This window comes from Artemia sp. Qi Xiang Cuo, chromosome 21 (genome assembly GCF_049724085.1).
Source record: "Artemia sp. Qi Xiang Cuo chromosome 21, ASM4972408v1, whole genome shotgun sequence".
Lineage (NCBI taxonomy): Eukaryota > Metazoa > Arthropoda > Branchiopoda > Anostraca > Artemiidae > Artemia > Artemia sp. Qi Xiang Cuo.
The window spans coordinates 41,703,730-41,716,438 of NC_142814.1; the positions used below are offsets into that span (position 1 = coordinate 41,703,730).

Consider the following 12,709-nt stretch of genomic DNA (forward strand, 5'->3'; position numbering starts at 1 on the left):
GGCAGCCAGACTATAGATGAAGTGTTTTCAGAAGGAGAAGTAAGGGCTGACTTTCAATTTTACAATTAGTTTATAATTTTCTAGCAAATATCAATAATCGAGACAGTTACGTCTTGTGAGGAAATATGTAGAATTAGATGTATAAACACATTTTAGTAGCTGAACTTACTTAACTACGTTGTGTTTCTACTATTACAACTTTTACAGCACAGACGGACCCTGAGTCTAAAACAGCTACGCACTCTCCTTCTCCATATTAATGTTTCCTAATTATTTTATTCTTTTCTAGCAATTATCAATGAACGGCACAATTACAGCTTGTGAGGAAGCAAAAGCAGATACAACAGATTTTCTGGATAAGGAAAGCTACGAAGAAGATAGAAAGCTAATAAAAAATGAAATAGTTTGGTTCAACGTTATTCTATTTACATTTCTTCACATTGGTGCTCTCTATGGTGTATACTTGCTTATGTTTACTGCTAAATGGGAAACCGTAGCATTTGGTATGTTTTCTTCTCATCTTTTCAGCATTTTTGCTTCGGTTTTTCTTAGAAAAGAATAGAAATTATTAGAAAGGGAAAGTTAGAAATAAGAAAGTTATTAGATTCTTTTCAGAGAATTTTGTGCTACTTTCTGTGGTGTGTACGTGCTTATATTTACCGCTAAACGGGAAACCGTAGCATTTGGTATGTTTTCTTCTCATCTTTTCAGCATTTTCACTTCGGTTTTTTTTAGACAAGAAAATAAATTTTTAGAAAGGGAAAGTTAGAAATAAGAAAGCTATTAGATATTTTTCAGAGAATTTTGTTGCTATTTTCTGTGGTGTATACGTGCTTATATTTACCGCTAAATGGGAAACTGTAGCATTTGGTATGTTTTCTTCTCATCTTTTCAGCGTTTTCACTTCGGTTTTTCTTAGAAAAGAAGAGTAATTATAAGAAAGTGAAAGTTAGAAATAAGAAAGCTATTAGATTTTTTTCAGAGAATTTTGTTGCTACTTTCTGTGGTGTATAAGTGCTTGTATTTACCGCAAAATGGGAAACAATAGAGTCAAAGTGATCAGAGAGCAACTAGCCCGACCCTTACGGTTTATTTTATCTTCTTCTTCTCACCTTCTCAGCATTTTTACTTCGGTTCTTGTTAGAACAGAAGAAAAATTATTAGAAAGAGATGTTTGAAATAAGAAAGCTATTAGATTTTTTAAAAGAAAATTTTATTGCTACTTTCTGTGTTGTATACTTGTTTATATTTACCGCTAAATGGGAAACAGCATTTGATATGTTCTTCATCTCATTTATTTCTAAATGTATAGAAAAGCTAATTTTTTTCAATTTTCGAAAATTTTGTTGCTGCTTTCTATGGCGTATACTAGCTTAAATATACCGCCAAAGGGAGACAGTTGCATTTGGTATGCTTTCTTATTTCTTTATGAATTCTCAGAAGATCTATTAGAAATGTTTTTAGAAAATAAAAATCAAATTTGTTCCTCCTCTCTATGGCAACATACCAACGAGTATGGAAAACTTACAAGAATGGAACTGGCGCTTGTGTCGAAAAATCTACCAACACCATCTAGCATTTGGAGTTCCTTTGCATTTTTTAAGCGTATTAATGGGGTGAAATGGGTGTACTTAATGTCGTTGACTGAATTGGTGTAGTAATAAGTGTATTTTCTCAGTTTCTAAACAAATCACAAAACACAATTGTCAAATAACAAAGTCTTGAAATGTCTTAAAGGAAAATGTCTTGAAAGAAAATGAAATCTCAAAAAGTATTATGTGACACCAATGTTTTTGCGCCCATTACGTACCACTCACGTGTGTGCTGTCATTACGTAATACCCACGTGTGTGCTGTCATTACGTAACACCTACGTGAGTGCTGTCATTACGTAACATCCTACATATGTGCTGTCATTGCTTAACACCCATATGTGCGCCCCTCCTCGGTTACAAGCGGGGATTCCCTGCGGGCTCTGAAGCAAGGTTACACAAGAATGTGTCATCCTCTCTTACATAGCAACCAAATGTAACATGGACTTAACTAACATCTGCATCCCTTAGTTTCCCCCTATGACTGAACATAACACCTGTTTTCGGGTATTGGTCGTATTGCGGGTTTCCTTTAGAACAGGGGTGTTGTGGGAATCCAGGGGCACGTCTTCCCGACAGTAAATATTAACGTAAGACTTGACCGTTTAAAACAGGGGCGTGTCTTCCATGGCATCACGGGAATCCCGGGTGCTGTAGAATCCTGGCTATGAGGATATTTAAAATACGAGTGTATTTAAAACTAAGGGTCGGAATTTCCTTAAAAGCAGGGCACTTTAAAATCTGGGGTATTGGCCCCTTTAAGCCATCTTGGAAATACTACTAGCAACTTAAAAAAAAATCTTAGAAAGACACAGTTTCAGGTATGAATGGACGTAAGCTAAGTCCAGGGGAAAGAACTTTGCATTTTGATTCCTTGGTAATTTAAAATTGACAGCTCAATCCTCAATATTGGTTTTAACTGTTGGTAGGGTTGCCACAAAATAAAACATTATTACTAGGTTCTTAAATGTGTGTTCCGAACCAGCTCGAAAAACTGAGCTTCACTATCAAACCTTCGAAAGCTTGTCATCATTCTCGTTTGAACATTAGCCATGTCTAGGCCTTGGGACTATGCCCCTGGAAACTCTTATTAAACTCAAAGCTTAAGTGAATATGAATTTTTGGCTATTTGCTTTTGACAAAAAGTTTGAACAGTTTGTCTAAACATTTAGATTGAACTTCCAAGCAGTAGTCCTTTAAACTTCCAAATTTCCAAACTTCCTTGTTTAAACTTCCAAACAGAAGTCCTTAAAATAGTTCTTTATCAAATTCTATTTCCGGAAAATATGAAAAGAAAGCAGTATTAGATATTCTTTTTTAATTATTTTGTATTATTTGCTTTCACATTAGTCATCTGGACAGAATAGTATATAATATAAATTTATTTAGCAGCCATAAAGATATTAAGATTTAGGCCTATGATTCAAACAACAACAAAAAGCTACAACAAATGTACGTACGGGCACTAACAAAATAATGAACATCAAGTAACCTCCACAAGGTTCAAGAGCAAGGTCGTATCCAGGGGGGGGCGTTACCCGGTTTGAACCCCCTCCGAAATTTTTGACCGAGTCGAAAATAAGTCGAAAATTAGTAAAACCTAGGTAAAAATCAGTAAAATTAGTCGAAAACTGAGTCAAAAATTATTAACCCCCCCCCCGAAAAAAATCCTGGATCCGCCCTTGTTCGAGAGTGCAGGGAGAAAAAAAAGAAAAAAGAACAAAAGAAGAAAAAGGAAACAAGCACACACTAAAAGAGAAAATAATGATCAAACACCCATTACTGACTACCTGCTGAACATAGTGTATATCATAGCCTACTGATAATCAGGAAAAACAAAGCATCCAACATCAAGAACCCTCCCCCCGCAAGGCTCTATGACCGGTAGTGTTTAGCATAGTTGAAGCTTCTCTATCATCTTCATCATCCCTTAGACCGTGACCTCCTTTAAAAAACTTTTTGTCTTTATTATTTTTGTTTTATTTTTGGCAATAATTGTAACTTTATTTCTCTTAAAATTAGAATTTTGGAAAGCCTAACATTTTGGAAGAAATAGTAAACCATTTGTTTTTATTACTTTTAATATGAATTTATTTAGCAGCAATAAAAATATTAAGATTTATTATTCCAAAAAAAGAGAAAAAACATATAACAAATATACGTAAGGGCACAAATAAAACAATCAACATCAAATAACCCTCATAAGGCTCGGGAGTCCAGGGAGGAATAAAAGATAAAACCCAAACAAAAGGAAAAATGGAAAACAACACATACTAAAAGAGAAAATAATAATCAACCACCCACAAAACATCCAACATCAAATAGCCCCCGCTCCTCGCAAAGCTCTTCTGTTGGGAGTGTTTAGCACAATTGAATCTTCTCTAACAGCTTCATCATACCCCCAAGCCTTATTTGTGTCCTTATTTCTGGCAATAATTTGAACTCTATTTCTCTAAAGTTTAAAATTTTCGAAAGTTTAGTATTTTTGAAGAAATAGTTAAATATATATATATATTTATTATTTTTATCAGTTTTTTAATATTTTTTTTTTGCTTTATAGTTATGATCTCCTGCGAACCATCTTAGTTATTGAATAATGATCTTTCAGATTTTTGGGAAAAGTTTTCTTCTGGCAAAAGTGTGAACTTTCGGGGAATTTTAAATATTTTAACGCTAATATATTAAGAAAATCGCATGCCAACAACTTTTCCTTGTTCATTGAGATCGAGTTTAATTTTTGCTAGATTTTTTCCATTAAATAGGCAGTTTTTTAACATCCTTAAAATTGTAAGGGCCAAATATCAACGGGACATTCCTCTTTATTGCGATTAAATTTCCCTTAGCAACTTTATCATGCTTAAAAAATGTGGTCTTCTTCCGGAACAACCTTTGCCCTTTCTACATAGAAAACATTCACAAGCATCTTTTAATATCTTGATAATTGTTTACCAACGCAGCCTCAAATTCTGATAAACTTTTCATTGGATATGCCAGTATAGTAAGTCACCTCGTACTGAGCCCAGCGGAGTTCCCATTCATCTTTGTTTTATGCACCGTTTACTATTATAACACCACTATGCGATTTTTTTGAAATAAATCACCCCTAAAGGAGTCGAGGGAAAATTTCACATGCCTTTGTCTCATAATAATAAAAATAATAACGATAATGATAATAATGCTAATGTATTTGAACCCTCTGTGCACAAAATTTGTTTACCAATATAAAATTGTTTACCAATATATGTGTGACTCGCACAAGCATTGCTTTGAGTCGAAATGTTCATGTTAATTGTTTCGTTTGTTCATTTATTTAAAAATAAAAGGTTGATTGATTGAAAAAAAATTCGCGCTAGAGGAGTAAATATAAAAAAAAAACACTAAGCACATGAGATACACACGCACGCAAAAAAGAAAAACAAGGACAAGGACCTATCAAAACTAGTAAAAGAACTACGTTTACTGTTACTATATAATAAAAAGAAATTGTTGTTTTTCTCGCTGTTTAATAATCTCGCCTGCCCCCCAAAAAATGTACGAACCAAAAAAAAAATGCAAAATAAATGTAAATATGTATTCGCATATTCATATGCAATACGCATATGATTTTGCAAAAATGCAAAATGAATCTTTAAGCGTAAGAACCCTGTGTCCTTGCTTTTGGACCATTCCTAGCGCTGTAAAATGTTTTGAAACTGATGCCTGTTTTGAAATGTTTTAATTTACTTCTAACTTTTTCCCAGCGTCTGACATTCTTGATCAAGCGATTCCTCTAATTTTTTGTTTTCAAACTTTTTGGTTCGTCCGAACAAGGCCATGTCCAGGGTCGTCAGAGCTTGGACCCCTCCCCCCCCCCGAAATTTTTGTCTGACTCGTAAAACCGTAACAAAAATGTATATGAACTACTTTTTGATGGGTTTTGAAGTTTTTTGCGACCACCCCCGGATTAAAGATCCTGAATAGTCCCGTGGTTCAAATGCAATTTATCCTTGAGTCCAAAATCGTTATTTTGAAGCGTCAAAACCTATCTCTGCGTGTCATATCCACATCCGAAAAAGCATTGTCGCCATAAGTCTCAGCAAGAATTCTGTGTGCTTCGACTGTTGATTTTTTTGGAATAAAGTAGTGCAATGAAATCCCCTGCAAATGCACTTTATTCGGCTCGAAAGCTGAAATTTTTTTAATAGTAAAAAGCTTGTTTGTGCCATAGTAAACAACCATACACTGAAATTCAGGGTTACATGCAGTACTTACTTGGAGATCTGTCGCTGTTTGAAATTCTTGGGAACCAGTTCCCTTCCCATGCCGTTTTTTGCTGACTGTTTCTCCTGACCCCTCAAGACATATTCTCGAAGATTTTGTTATAGCCATTTCGTTCAAAATGATCGAAAGGTCTGGTAAACATGTCTCAGGGGATGGTATGGCCCTCACAAACACCAGGGCGAGCGCCGAATACTATGGAAATGGTAAATTGTTTACACATGGACCTTATAATGGATAAAAATGGGTTTGTTTAACGTCGGGTTTGCAAAGGGCATAAAGTTTTTGGGTATTGTTCCCTGGGTCAAAGCGATCATACATATGCTATGGGAAGGGGCTAGGGGTCCCAAAATAGTCAGAAGACTGTTCTCTTTAATCAGTTTGAAAGTTATCGTCTTAAGTCCTTGAACCTTGAAGAACCTAACGTGCATAAATATTTGTGTTGGGGCCGGCCCTGCCCCTCAAGAAGTGAGCCTAAAAGGCTTCACAAATTTTTGACGATTGGTTCAAAATTTATAAAAACATATTGGTCCCCCACTTCCAAAAGGGGGCGCAACAGAGAACCAGAAAAGGGTAAAAAAGTGTGTTTAAGGCCACTTCGTATGAAAGGGGTAGCCCTAGGAATTTGGAAAGGGGCTTATTCAACTGGATATCGAAAGTTCTAGTGCCTTTTTTAAGGGCCAAAAGTGATTGGAGAGTATGTAACCTTCCTCCATTGTCCTTTTCTGCTACCTGGGTTCCCCCTAACCCTTATGATTCGGATCAAAATTGTGAGATAATTGTTTTGTTCTGGAACACCGAAAGACGTAGTAAGTATGCCTCCGGGGATGACACGCCCCTTGCAGCACAAAGGGTAATGGCACTAACTTATGTAAATTACCCATTCTGCACAAATGGGTGAGAGTTGAAAAGGCGACCAGGTTTAGTCGTGTTTTCAGATCAGCTAGGAGTTCTTAGCGATTGTTCGCTCGGCCAAGATTCCTATAAATCCTCAAAACGACACAAGTACATGAATTAAGCCAAAGGAAGTTGTATGTACCAGGGTTTTTAAATTATTTGCAACGTATGGGAATGGGCAACTTTAATCGGGGCTATTGGGGCAACTTCATTACCATCAGCAATGGACAAAATAAGACAACCTGCATTCTGAAACTCTTATTTTTTCAGCCGTTTTCTTGTACTACATTGGTGGCATGCTTGGAATCACGGCTGGAGCACATAGGCTGTGGGCCCATCGTTCCTACAAGGCTAAATTGCCCCTTAGGATTTTGCTGATGATTGCAAACTGTGTCGCTTGGCAGGTAAAGTCAATTGATTTAAACTTTTGTTGGGCTTTTGCTCTTCAACAGAGCTCTGACAAGAGGCGAGTTTCACTTGTGCATCCGGATTTTACATCTCCTTATGAAATAAATGTCTTCGTGCCCCTGAATATTTAGTCCTTTGCCGTTTCGCATTAGAGTTTCAATCAATCATTCAGATTATTAGAACTAAAACACTATTACAAGCGTAAAACGTTTACCCTGTCCAGGAAGCTTGGTTCGTTGTCGGTCACACAATACAACAATAAAATACTGAAAGGACCATAGACAATACGCTAAATTACACAATATATTCAAAATAAAGACAAGGGCGAATAAACACTAGAATACAGTAAAGCAAGAACTTCAAAGACAAACAAAAAGGTAGTAATAATAATAATAGCGATAAACAGAAACTACAAAAGTACAGAAAAAAAGAAAGACCAAGTTGGCGTTAGAGCATGAAACATAAATAAAATAAAGACGAGGACTTCAACAGTTAGGAAGTCCTCAACAGTTTTAGGAAAAAAAATTGCAGGCAAAATCTATGTTTTGTGGGTAGAAATAGGCATCCAGCAGAAAAAACGAAAGGTTTACAATCAAGGCCGTGCCCATGATTTTTTTTCGGAGGGAGTTTTACTGAAAATAAAACTTTTTTTTGGGGGGGGGGGTACTCACAAACTACAAAAAACACATACAAAATTTGTTTATATCCATTGTTGTTACGTTTTCACGAGTCAGACAAATATTTCGGGGGGGGGGGGAGGGGTCAAACCTTCCTACCCCCCCCCCTCTGGGTATGGCCTTGCTTACAATTTATTCAAATATGTTTGCACCATCCACAAGGACATCAAACCAGAGGCAGATATTAGCTAGGTTTCGAAAGAAGTGTAATTTGGCTCCGGCCTTCGGATTTCACGACGTTTGGTGGTTATTGAGTTTGTATCTGTTTTGAACTACCAAAAAGATTATTTGTCCAACTGGCAAACTTGTGTGCAAAATAACAATTTATTTGTCTGAAACGTCTTTATTTGGACGAATATTAGGTCCTTCCTGTTTAAGGTAATTTTAACCGGCCGGCAAGCTTGTGCTCCAAATGACAAGGTTATTTGTATTATAAATCCAACAGTACTGTTTTGGAATTAGGTTTAATAAATTGTTTTCCGGCCGGCTAATTTGTGCTTTAAATCACCAAAAGCTTCATATTATGTATTTCTAATTGGTAATCTTTTTTAAATAAGCACTCAAAAGAGGCTATTCTTTTTTTGAAGAATTCGGTAGGATCATGGAAAACTGTTTTCCATGAGATTTACCGTTTCAATTTGATACCCAAGGGGGTAATACCGTTTCAATTTGATACCCAAAACTGAAAGTGGGCGACTTGTTATTAAAGCTTTTCACCTGTATTTTTAGGTGATGTTAAAACCAAGATACGTCGATTGCATACAGCTTGAATCTCGTAATTTCCGTTTATTCCTACTTTCCTTAAAAAACGTGTGAATCTGTATAGAAGAAGGTATTTCTTATGCTTAAAATGAAAAATAAGAAATTGAGAAATTACTACTTTGCTGACAAAATTTTTCAATCCTCGTCATTATTTGGAAAGCTTTATTTCCCATTCATATGGCACTGAGTAACTATTGAAGAGGAAAGGTTGAAACAGACTTAGAAAAGGCTTTCGACAAATCAAGCCATCCGGATATTCTTGAGTCAATGACAGATTTTGGAGTTTTTTTATTTAGGATAGTTTATAGTTTTTTACACGGACGGTAATAGTGTATTAGTGCTAATGGGGTACAATCGTATTTTCTTGAGCTTTTCTGTGGAGTACCCCAGGGTTCCAAAATGGGACCTATTTTATTTTTAATATTGTGTAACAAAATTGCGACTTGGCATGAAAACAGAGCGAAGTTCGCAGATGATTTATCATTGCTGATACTTCAGAAGCTAGGATTCATGATTAGTACGGATGGTATAATTCGCCGTTTGGAGGCTGACTGTGAAGAAAAACGGCTTTCAATTAATAGGAAAAAGTCAGCACTTATGAGACTCTCGTTTTTGAAAAAAGAAGTTCCTAGTCAAAGTGATATAAATGTTCCAATTGCAAATAATACGACACTTTTAGGTGTGACTTTTAACTCAAAATTGTCATGGATGGCTCATGTAAGTAAAAGGCTAGTACTAAGAAGGCGAATATAGCGTTACGTAATGTAGTTGCAATTCGGCGATTCGGTTTTAGTCGTTTTTCGCTGTTAAATTTGTATAAACTGTACATTCTGAGTATTTTAAGAGTATGATTTTCCTGTTTGGCATCCGAGACTAAGTGAAAAGCAAACAAATGACCTTGAGAATGTGCAGAAACGAGCTTCCCGGGTGATATTAGGTTCAGAATTTACGAATTACGATGATAGTGTTAAAATCATTGGCATAGAAAAACTTGATACCAGGCGACTCCAGCTTACAATGGCCTTTGGACAGAAGCTTTTGGAGTCGAGCAAGCATCTGGGCTTGGTCCTCGAAACGGCACGAAAAGGGTATAATACAAGGCACCAGAATAAAGTGGAGTCTTGTAAACCCGCGGTTACCCACCGATACAGATTGTCTTTTCGACAGAATTTTGTGTCTCATTTTAATAAGTAAGGGACAATTAAGTGTGAATAATTAAATAGTATTATGTGTCTCATTTAACTCGTGTTATTTGACGTAATAAATTCGTATCGTAGCGTATCTTACCGAAACAGCGTTGTCAATTTTTTAATTTGCTCAAAACTAAAAAAAAGAGTCATTCGTTGGTCTTTGCTAATTTACTGTCCTAAGTTGTTTTATAATTTTTTGCTATTTCTTGCCAATTGTTTTTTGCATATCTGATTATTTGATAATTTTCATCCTGAGGGCATGAAGTAATTTTTCAATAATTTTCTTTAAAAATGAAACGCCATCTACCTGCAACAGGTTAAATTATACCGACAAGTGTAATATGACAAAGTGACTGATTTCATCAAAAAGTTAGCTTGACTGTCGTCAGCTTAAAAGTTAGCTGACTTGAAAAGTTAGCTCTTTTGTGTATTGAGGATCAAAGTTGTCAACAGAAATAGTCAGAATTTTACCCCCCCCCCCCCTAAAAAACGAAAAAATAAAATGTGGAAAATTGTCTAATATTCAGACACATTATGGCATTTTTCTTCAAAAGAAAGCTTTATCCCTCCCTCTCGAAAGTTTTTGAAGGTTTCAACCTCCCCGCTCCGCCGTCTACAAGCATTTAAGGGTTGGTTCTATTTCTGGGAACACAATAGTGGCAAAAGAGTGAATATTGACGTATTTTATTGCAAATACGAAGATGTCACCTTTTGATTCTGTAATGTGGACAAAATTTTGTGTTCTTCTAAAATAAGGGTTATGCTATCCATAGGATGAATATGCACTAAAGTGAAGCCCATAGCTGTCCCATTTTGGCTTCAGAAGCCAAACCGACCAGCTCCACTTTTTCATTTTAAGGTTTGGTTCTTTACTTACTCTTAGGTTTACAAGTGGCAAAGATATTCAAAATAAGAATTTGATTTAATCCTTTAGGCTCCACTGTGAAGAATTACTATAATCAGATTTATTATTCGTGATCTTCACATTTATAATTCCACTTGGCATTACGCTATTCTGCGTCAACTCTGGCCTTGAAGGGTTGTGGATGCCTTCAAGCTGCTAGAAAGTTGCTCTGGTCGGAGTCTATGGCTCATATTGGGAGATATTTAAATTATCTAGGAGAAGAAAAGGAAATGCATCCTTAGAAATAATCTGGTAAGCAGTGATGAAGCCCCCTTGTTTTCATCTCTAGAAATGCGAGGTATTATGAGGTGGTATAGGCACTCTTTGAATTGCATGGATACAAGCCCTACAATTATTTAAGTAGCTCGCCTCTCGACCGTTTCAATGGCAGACTTATCCTTTTTTTTACAAAATGCGGATCCAAGGCACATTCCTATTTCTAATTTGGTCTGACCAAAGCCTTGTAAGGAGTAGTGATAGTTTTTCGATCACGACTGTTGATGGATCTTTTCATGGTTCCTAATGTTTCATTAGAGGAAGAAGCAACAGAATTGTCAGTTGGTTGTATTTTAGCTTGTTATCTGCAATTAATCACAGGTTTTTTTTTCCTTTTTGATTGCTTCAAATGCTATATTATTTAGAGTGTATCCAAAATGTAGGTTTTTGAATCTAAAATTGATAATGAGACGTTTTGATACATTAAAGCTTAACAACTACTGGTTAGCCTAGTTACTGAGTTTATTTATGTCCTGTTGGAAAACCTCAGTGTCAAGTTGATCAACAACCCTCCTAATAAGTTTGGAGTCATCAGCAAATAAAGTTAAAAGACTTTTTTTCTGATTAGGGGGCATCATTAATAAATAGAGAAAAGTTAGGACCCAGAGCAATGCCTTATCGGGCACCACTTCTAATTAATGTCGATCTTGAGTAGATAGGTCCACTCCTAGGGCTGTATACCCTGACCTATGCAGTTTTGCGAATTAAAAATATGCGATTTAAGCTTGAGACTTGGTGAGTTTTTCCCTCAGCATGTAGCTTATGATTATTGTGCCATGACAGACTTTGTTGAAAGACTTAGCAAGGTTGAAAAGCGGTAACACCAACTGCGGTCATATCTTCTGTCGATCAGATGTGTAGATGTGTCTATATATCTGCTGCATCTTAAGCCATGTGGGGAATTTTCACTTATGGATTTTTTTTTTACCTTGTTTTTTTTTTTTTTTTTTTGTATTTCAGTTGGAAAACATGAAAAATATGAAAGACTAGACGCATGAAACAACTGAAACACTAAACAATTCTGGAAATCTTTTCCGTGTGCGGGCTGATATATGAGAATCATAATCAGTTTTATCACTTTATTTAGTTTTGCCCACCGTTCTTATAAGCACTTGTTCAATTCGGCCTCTCAAAAAGCTTATATGCTAATTCTCATTTAATAGAATTTCTTGGCATAGGTGTTATGCTCTGCTTTTAAGCTAGCATTTGGACTTCATTTGTGTTTTGTTCGCGAAACACCTGAAAAAAAAAACTAATAAGCCTCAGAAGAGGCTTTGAATAGTCTGGGATGGAGGAGGAGCTTGTGTAGCTGTGCTGGCCTCAGGCGGCTTGGTGCTTTGGTGAGTTATTAGAAGCCGTAGTAGTAGTAGTAGTTCGTCAGCTTGGCCTCTAAACAGTTCAAATAATACTTTTTATTTAATCGATTGTCCTGAGATAGATGTTTTCTCATCCTTTTATTCTTGCATTTTAATTTTATTTTTTTGGTTTTCTTTGTTATTAGTTTATTAATATGGTAATAACTGCTAACATTAATAGTCAAAGTGAAAATAATTTGATTAATAATATAATAATATAACATATAATTTGTGTATAATAATATGGAAAAATGATAATGATATCTATTAACAAGTAAACGCATTCACTAAGATGGTTAATAGTAGTAGAAGGCTATCTTATAATCCGAGACGAACGCCAAATATGGGCATAGCCTCCCTAGGGAGAACACCTGTGCTGTCAGTCATTAATC

The 12,709-nt window shown here is 35.8% G+C and overlaps 1 pseudogene across 1 annotated transcript in view; it reads left to right on the forward strand.

The window, feature by feature from the left end:
* Positions 1–292: 292 nt before the first annotated feature.
* Positions 293–12,709, forward strand: part of LOC148939565 (acyl-CoA Delta-9 desaturase pseudogene) — a 34,688-nt pseudogene continuing 22,271 nt past the window's right edge. The window contains exons 1-2 of the transcript XR_016143532.1: positions 293–503; positions 7,016–7,149. The product of XR_016143532.1 is annotated as an acyl-CoA Delta-9 desaturase pseudogene (transcript). The remainder of the gene's footprint in view (positions 504–7,015; positions 7,150–12,709) is intronic.